Consider the following 9,033-nt stretch of genomic DNA (forward strand, 5'->3'; position numbering starts at 1 on the left):
AGCATGTAGAGAGAAAAGGAATGAGATGTAGTTCTCCTTGTTCATTAGTTATAGTTCTTGAAACTCAAAAATAAATGTGAATCACTGCTTCTGAGTCATGATTATTGATGGTCCTGAGGCTCTAAGCCAAGAAACAACTCTAAACTAAGAACAAAGGGCTTGGGGCATGGCATTGAAGCTGACCTAAGTGGTTTGTATCTTACTTCGTTATTGAGCTCTGTCACTGTGACAGTGATGGGTGAACCAGAGAGCACAGTAGTAAAATGCTTCTTGTTCAGGCTGGGTTCCTGTGATGGTGAGGTCAGCCTTGCCTCCAAGGAGGGAGCCAGAGAACTGCTAAGGGACACTTGGGTTTCTATGGCTGTTGTCACCAATCAGACCTTGGGGAACTTTGTAAGGCTTCTGTTGGACCCAGTCTGCATAGTTACTCGTGGTGACAGCCCCAGCACTGGAGGCACAGGTGAATGTGATGGTCTCTCCAGGGGTTGTGGTCAGTGAAGTTTCCTGAATCACCTCAGCCTGGGAAGTGGGTCCTACAAGCAATAATAGAGATAGAAGTGTCAGGAGCAGTCACGGGCAATATTGGGTCAGGAAGTGTCTCTACAGTTTTCTTCCTTTGTCAAAGCTGAGACACTCTCCCTCTGACCTGTGCAGTGAGTGAGGGGTGTGAGGAGGAGCAAACTCCAGGTCATGGTGGAGACACCCCCAAGAGGTGTTTCTCCTGAGACCCTCACAACTCTTCTAGCCTGCTAGGAATTATCGGTCCCTGAACCTTGCAAGGGAAATTATGCAAATAATCTCCCCAGACCATCACATTTAGTTACTTGAAAAGAGATTTGTCTGTATGGATACACCTATTCTGGATATTTAATATAAATAGAATCATACAAGATGTAGCCTTTGTGTCTGGCTTTTTACACTTAGCAGAATGTTTCCAAGGCTTATTTATTTTATAGGGTGTATCTGTGCTTCATTCTTTTTTTGGGGGGGGGTTTGAATGGTATATCTTTTTATGGATATACTACATTTAGTTTATCTGTTCATCAGTTTATGGCAGTTAGGCTTTTGACTACCTTTTGGCTATTGTGAATAATGCTGCTAGGAACATTTGTGTACAAGTTTTTGTTTGAATACATGTTTTCATTTCTTTTGGTTATATACTTAGGCATGCAATTGCTGGTTCATATAGTACCTCTATGTTTAATGTTTTGAAAAACCACCATACTGTTTTTCACAGTGACTGTACCATTTAACATGGCCACCGGCAGTCTATAAAGGTTTCAATTTCTCCACATTCTTGTCAACACTTGTTATTTTCCTTTTTTTATCGTAGCCATCTTCATAGGTGTGAAGTGGTATCTCATGATTTTGATTTACATTTCACTAATGAATAATGATGCTCAGCATCTTTTCACATGTTTCTTGTCCATTTATATGTTTTCTTTGGAAAAATGTCTATTCAAGTCCTTTGACCATTTTTTGATTGTTGTTTTTTTGTTGAGTTGTAAGAGGTTTTTTATATCTGTGTGTATATATTATATATATGTTTATTCTGGATACTAGACCATTATCAGATCTATAATTTGCAAATATTTTCTCCCATTTTCTGGTTATCTTATCACTTTTTTCATGGTGTCCTTTGATGCAGAAATGTGCTTAATTTTGATGGAGTCCAATTTAATTTGTTTTTGTTGTTGCTTGTGCTTTTGGTGTCATATAGAAGAAATCATTGTCAAGTCCAAGGTAAATATAGATATACTATATGCTTTCATCTAAGAGTTGTATATTTTTAGCTCTTATATTTAGGTCTTTGATCCATTTTAAGTTAATTTTTATATATGGTATAAGGTAAGGATCCAATTTCATTTTTTTGCATATGAAAATCTTGTTATGCCAGCACCATTTGTTGAAGAGTACACTCCCTACCCACTGAATGGTCTTGGGGCCCTTATGGATACTCAGTAAACCAAAGATGTATGGGTTTAGTTTTGGGCTCTCAATTTTACTCCACTTATCTGTATGTTTATCCTTATGCCAGTGCCACACTATCCTGATTACTTTGTAAAATGTTTTGAAGTTAGGAGGTGTGAGTCCTCTCACTTTATTCTTTTTTTCCAAGATTCTTTCGCCTGCTCAGGGTTTCTTGTGGTTCCATGTGAACTTAAAAACTAGACTTTGGGAGCTATCTTGGGCAGATGTGTTGGGAGCTATCTTGGGCAGCTTCTTAGGAGCCGTGGAGACATTTCCCAAACAGCATGGCTTACATCTGAGCTTCTGTGGGAGAGAACACACCTGCACCTTATTTAAATCATTCTTGGGAAGAGGGGGAGAAAGACAGACTGGAGGCAGCCTGCCAGCTCGCCACTCCCAAGGAAAGAAGTGAAAGGTGCAGGCAACTGCCTGCGTATGAATCACTCATCTCGGAAGCAGCATTGCGAATTCACAGAGAAGCAACACGGGACATGTGTGGAAAAAAAGGTGAGGGGGTGATACATATAAAAAGATTAGGGAATGCAAGGAGAACAATAGGAGATTAGAGCAAGGGAGCGCTGTGCTCACCCTGCCAAAGCAGGGCAGACTGAATGGCAAGAGGGTACCCACCACCCCCACAGACCTCCTACCTGCTCAGATAGGGACATGCCTGGAGTCTGTGCAGAGCTGTTGCATTAGACAACAGGCGCTGTAGGGATCAGGCAACAGCTAAAGCTATCCTGAACTCTTGGGTGCACTACACTGGATCTACACAGGGCTGGGGAGGGAGTGGACTGACTTGTGGTTTCCCTGAGCTGTACCCTGGAACTTAAAGCCAGGTGTTTTACCCCTAGAGCGCAGCAGGACCTGAGCACAGGAATTGACTAGAGAGCAGTGGGCCCTGATCTGAGAGGCTCTGGGTGTCTGCTTCAGCAAGTTCTGGGTGGGGTGTGGAGAGCTACGACTTCTGCAGGTCTGCCCTGGCATCCACAGGACCTTTGTGCCTAAGAAGTAGCCTGCAGCTTGCTCAGCCTTGAATCCGGCCTCCAGGCCCCAGCCACTTCCTGCCTTCCTGGTCCTGACCCACCCTCCAGCTCAGGTCGGCCTACCATCTACATGGCTTCTAGCTCAGAGCCCCTGCTCAGAGGCTTTGCTTCGAGCTCCACCCCAGTCCCAACTCAGAGGCTCTCATGCCAAGGTGTAACAGGCTCCACCCTGAGAGACCTCTGTCAATGGCTTTGGTGGGTCCTGGCTGGGGTGTGGAGAGCTGCAACTTCTGCACATCTGACCAGGCATCCGTGGTACCATGTGCTTAAGAAGCAGCCTGCAGCTTGCTTGTTCCCAAATTCACCCTCCAGGATCCAGCCTCCTACTGCCTGCCTGGTCCTGACCCCACCCTTCAGGTTGAGTCGGCCTGCCATCTACACGGCCCTCATTTCTGGCATGGAGCCCCTGCTCAGAAGCTTTGCTTCCAGCTCCACCCCAGTCCCAGCTCAGAGGCAGGAGCACAGTGGGTTCTGAACCGAGAGGCTTGGGGCGGCCACTTTGGCAGGTTCCAAGAGGAGCATGGAGAGTCCACAGTCCCTGGGCTACTGCCAGAACCAACCTGACTTGGCATTAGTGGGGCCTTGGTGCCCACAAAGCAGCCAGCTGCTTGCTCACCCTGACTTCACCCTCCAAGCCCTGATTGCCTCCTACATACTTGGCCCCAACCCTGCCCTCCAGATTGGATAGGACCACCATCTGCACAGCCCCACTTTTAGCTAAGAGGTTCTGCTTGGGGCCCCTTCCCCGTCCCGGCTCTCAGGCTCTCATACTGGAGCCTCAGGCTCCAACCTTCTGCCTCCAATAATCCTGCCAGGCCTGAGACAGCATCCTCAAGTCTGCAGTGCTGCACCTGGATCCCAAGACCCAACCCCAGAATCTCCACCACCAAACCAGTGCTGGAAGAGCTGCTCCAAAGCCCAGTGCCCCACCAAGGATGCCCCAGCCTCAAGCTACCAGCACACTGAGACCTGCTTTGAGTAATTGTCCACAATCCAGGAACCCACAACAATCTTATTCAGCTGCTGCAGTTACCTCTGTGGGGAAATCCTAGGTAGAGCAATCCCCACGAAACCAGCTTCAGTGAAGAGAGACTTGTCCAGCTCCAAACGTGAATGTCCTACAGCTATCTGGAGGGTTCCCAGCAAGGAGCAGGTATCCTATTAACCCGGAACTCAGAAAAGAGGGTTCAGATGAGAAGAACAAGCAAAAGAATCCTGGCAACACGAAACATCAAAACAGATCAACACCCCCAAGAGATCATAACAGAGACTACAACAGTCAACTCCAATTACAAGGAAATTGTTGAAATGACAAAAATGGAATTCAGAATATGGATGGCAAATAAGATGATTAGAATTGAAGAGAAAGTTGAAAACTAACAAAAAGAAGCCCAAAATATTTCAGGAAATTAATGAAAAAGTCACTAAAGGGCTTGACAAAATTAGGAAGGATATAACAGAGCTTAAAGAAATGAAAGAGTCTTTCAGGGATTTTCAAAATGCAGCAGAAAGTTTCAGCAACAGATTAAACCAAAGAGAAGAAAGAATCTCAGAGCTTGAAGTCAAGGCTCTCGAGCTAACACAATCATTTAAAGAGGCAGAGAAGAGAACGACAAGGGCAAAGAAATCACTTAGAGAGATATGGAATTACCAAAGTGAATAAACATATGAATAATAGGTATCCCTGAGGGAGAAGAAGAAAGTGCTAAAAGCATGGAAAATCTATTTGAGGAAATTATTGTGGAAAATTTCCCCAGTATTGCTAGAGATCCAGACATTCAGATATAAGGTGGTCATTGAACTCTGGGAAGATGCATAGCAAATAGGACATGTCCAAGACACGTAGTATTCAACCTGAGCAAAGTCAAAGTGAAAGACAAAATTCTGCAAGCAGCTACACCTAAGCAACAACTGCTCAACAAGGGGAAACCCATCAGATTTTTCAGTGTAAACCTTAAAGCTAGAAGAGAGTGGGCCCCCATTTTCAATCTTCTTAAACAAAACAATTGCCAGCATAGAATTATGTATCCTGCAAAACTAACTGTCACATTTGGTAAATTAAATCTTTCCCAGACAAGCAAACACTGTGGGAATTTGCCAAGTCCAGACCTGCCTTGAAGGAAGTACTCAGACTGGACTCTACATGGATCAGCAGAATAGATGCCCACCAGTGTAAAAACCCCCAAAAGCTAAAGGTCAGAGCCCAGTCACCACAATGGTTCAAGAGGTAAAACAGAGCAATAAAGTTCTACTCACGAGGATGGACAGAAATCCACTCCACTTACCAATTCTTTCAATAAATGTGAATGGTTTGAACTCCCCACTCTGGAGACATAGGTGGCTTAATGGACAAACAACAACAGCAACAACAACAACAACAAAACACGCCAGGTATCTGCTATTTCCAGGAAGCACATCTATCCCACAAGGACTCATTTGGACTAAAGGTGATGGGATGGAAAACAATACTCCAAGCAAACAAAAACCAAAAGAAAGCTGGTGTAGCAGTTCTCATGTCAGATAACACGAACTTCAAATCAACAAAAGTAAAGAAAGGCAAAGATGGTCATTATATAATGGTATAGGGAACAATTCAACAAGAAGACAGAGCAATTCTAAATATTTATGCACCAAACACAGGTACACCCAGATTCATAAAGCAAATCCTACTTGATCTAAACAAAATGATAAACAGCAGTGCCATAATAGCTGGGGACTTCAACACCCCTCTGACAAAACAGGACAAATTCTCCAAACAGAAAATAAACAATGACAAAATGGGCTTCAACAGAACTCTAGAACAAATGGTCTTAATAGACATTTACAGAGCATTCTATGCCCAAACCACCAAATATGCATTTTTCTCATGAGGTAATGTACCATTCTCTAAGATTGATCACATACTAGGACACAAAACATGTCTCAACAAATTAAAAAAAAATAGAAATTAGACAATGCATCTTCTCAAATCACTGTGGAATAAAATTAGAAATCAGCTCTACCAGTAACACTCATCTATGAATGAAAGCTAAACAATCTACTGCTGAATGATAGTCTGGTCAAGGAGGAAATTAAGATGGAAATCAAAGGATTCTTTGAACAAAATGATAAAGGGGACACAAATTATCAAAATCTGTGGGATACAGCCAACGCAGTCCTGAGAGGAAAATTCAAAGCCATAAATGCCTACATCCAAAAGGCAGAAAGATCACAAATCAGCCTAATAAATCATCTCAGGGAACTGTAAAAGGATGAGCAAACCAATCCCAAACTCAGCAGAAGAAAAGAAATAACCAAGATCAGAGAAGAACTAAATGGATAACAAAAGAACTACATAGAAGCTTAAAAAAACAAAAACTTGGTTCTTTGAAAAGATAAACAAAATTGACAGACTTCTTGCTAGAGTAACCAGAAGCAGAAAAAGAAACGACTGTAATAAGTTCAATCATGAATGGAAAAACAGAACTTAAAAGTGATACCATAGAAATATAAAATATCATCTCTGAATATTATAAATATCTCTATGCACATAAACTTGAAAACATGGAAGAAATAGAAAAATTCTTAGAAGTACACAGCCTAGGCTCACTCAGGAAGAAATAGAATTCCTGGACAGAGCAATATCAAGTACCAAAATTGTATCAGCAATGAAAAATCTTCCAACAAATAAAAGTCCTAGACTAGATGGTTTCACACCCAAATATTGCCAGACCTACGAAGAATAACTAGACCCTATCCTGCAGAAATTATCCCATAACATTGGGAAGGAAGAAATCCTCCACAACAAGTTTTATGAAGCCAACATCACCTTGATACCAAAGCCAGGAAAGCACTCAACAAAAAAAAGAAAACTACAGACCCATACCCTTTATGAATGTAGGTGAACAAAATTCTCAATAAAATCTTAGCAAACTGAATTCAGGTGCTCATCAAAAAAAAATAATTCATCACAACCAAATGGGCTTCATCCCAGCAATTCAAGGATGGTTCAACATATGTAAATCTATAAATATCATTCACCACATATATGCCTTGAGAACTGGTGTGTCTGATCGTGTGATCTCCATATCACAAGGGCCAGGGAAGGTTTATGTCTTGGTTCCTCCTCTGGGTCTGTCACTGTGCTGAGCACCACTATAGTGTAGCACACAGTAGTACTCAGCCTCGTCCTCAGGCTGGGCACCTGCGAGGGTGAGGGCAGCTTTGGCCCCAAGGAGGAAACCTGAGAACCGGGAAGGGGCCATGAGTATTTGTTGCTTGTGTCATAAATCAGTGTTCTGGGGGCTTGGCCAGATTTCTGTTGGAACCAATGTGGAAAGTGACCATTAGTGACTGCTCCAGTGCTGGAGCCACAGGTGAGCGTGACTGTCCCTCCTGGGGACACAGTCAGTGAAGGCTCCTGAGTCACCACAGGTTGAGAACTGGACCCTGAAATCAAAAACAGAAACGTATCAGGAATGAGGAATAAAAGCAGAGGGATCCTTCCAAAGGTTGGTAGTTGAAATGTCTATTAATCTGGGCAGCAAATGAGGAGGAGCAGGAGGAAGGAGGTGGGGAGCAGAAGGGGAGTCCAGGCCGTGGTGCAGCTGTTGGAAGGAACTCCTGGCCCTGGAGGTGATGCTGGACTCTCTGATGGCTCTTTATTTCCTACTGAGTTCCCTGCATGGAAGGGTTGTGTTGTATGGTGTTTATGCAAATCTGAGAGCTTTCCCACCACCCGCTTCCACCACTCAGGTCCTCAGCCTTGAGAGCAGCTGCACTGTCAAGGGGAGGCCCAGGGTGGCTACATGCTGTGGATTTGCCCCATGGGAGGAAGCAGCTGCTCTAACGTTTTATATGAGCCAGTGAGCAGCTGTGCAGGGTCTATTAAATTTGAACCACTTGAGCTTCTTTAAGTCCTTTGAGAAGATCCCCAGTGCCCCCTGGTGCCTCCCTGGGTTGAGGATATGTGGTTGCCTCTCATTCATTTAGCAAGTAACTATTCATTTATCTTGTTGCTATTGCCACTGTATTTCTCAGGCCAGCTCACTTTCACTGCTTCTATTTTTGCTCATTCTTTTTTATGCGTATTTATTCAGTTGTTGAAATTCCACCCCAGTGTCTATAATTCAATTTTAGTGTTACATAGTTTAATTTCTTATCTGAGTATGTTTAATGACTAAAGGAATTACTTTCAAACCCACTGACTCTACTGAAATAACTTATTTTAAACTTTATATTGAATAAATAGCTTGCTTATGTGAGAATTATTTTAATAATTTACTTTAAAAAGAAAATGACCGAAGAGTGAACGCTAAAGTTTTACTGCCAGTTTGGTGGAAACTAAGGTTAGCCATGCAGATGGTCAATGAGGTTTACTTGACCAAGCCCTTCCAAAAAATAAACAAAAAAAACAAAGAAAACAACAATGGACACTAAGCTTGGATATATATAGTGTTGAGCCTAAGAAATATTGATTTATAGAAATGCCTCCTATATTTTTAGAGACAGAAATGATTTCAGGAGTTTTGCAAGGCTTTGCCCTAAAGGAAAATGTAAACGTGTTAGTTCACATGTCAAAAGCTGCCTCGCCTCAGGAGGGCGTCTCAATGGTCAGTCTCAAGCCTATGGCTCTCACCTACTTTGAAAGACAAAGCAGGTCTTACATGGAGCCACGGGATGGGGAGCTGCTCGACAAAGACAGGCTGCCGGAGATGAGAGCTAATCAGAGATAAAAGTTGATCAATAAGATATGCTGGATGAGCCGGGGCACAGATGGAACCAAGCGGTTAAAGTAAATAGCATAAGGGACAGCTCATGCTTGACTTCTGAAATCTCTGTCACACAATAACCAGAGCCAAGATGTCTCTGTTTTTGCTAAAGTAATAGCCTTATTATAAAACTTAGAAGTTTGCCCTAAGAAGATTTTATAACCCTTTGTTCACCTAGATAGAGTTAGTTAAGGAACCTGTAGAAGCCTTTTGGAAAACTTTGAACCTAAACCAAACTACATGTTATTATGTAAACCCTGTTACCC

Source organism: Eulemur rufifrons, chromosome 21 (assembly GCF_041146395.1).
Source record: "Eulemur rufifrons isolate Redbay chromosome 21, OSU_ERuf_1, whole genome shotgun sequence".
Taxonomy (NCBI): Eukaryota; Metazoa; Chordata; class Mammalia; order Primates; family Lemuridae; genus Eulemur; species Eulemur rufifrons.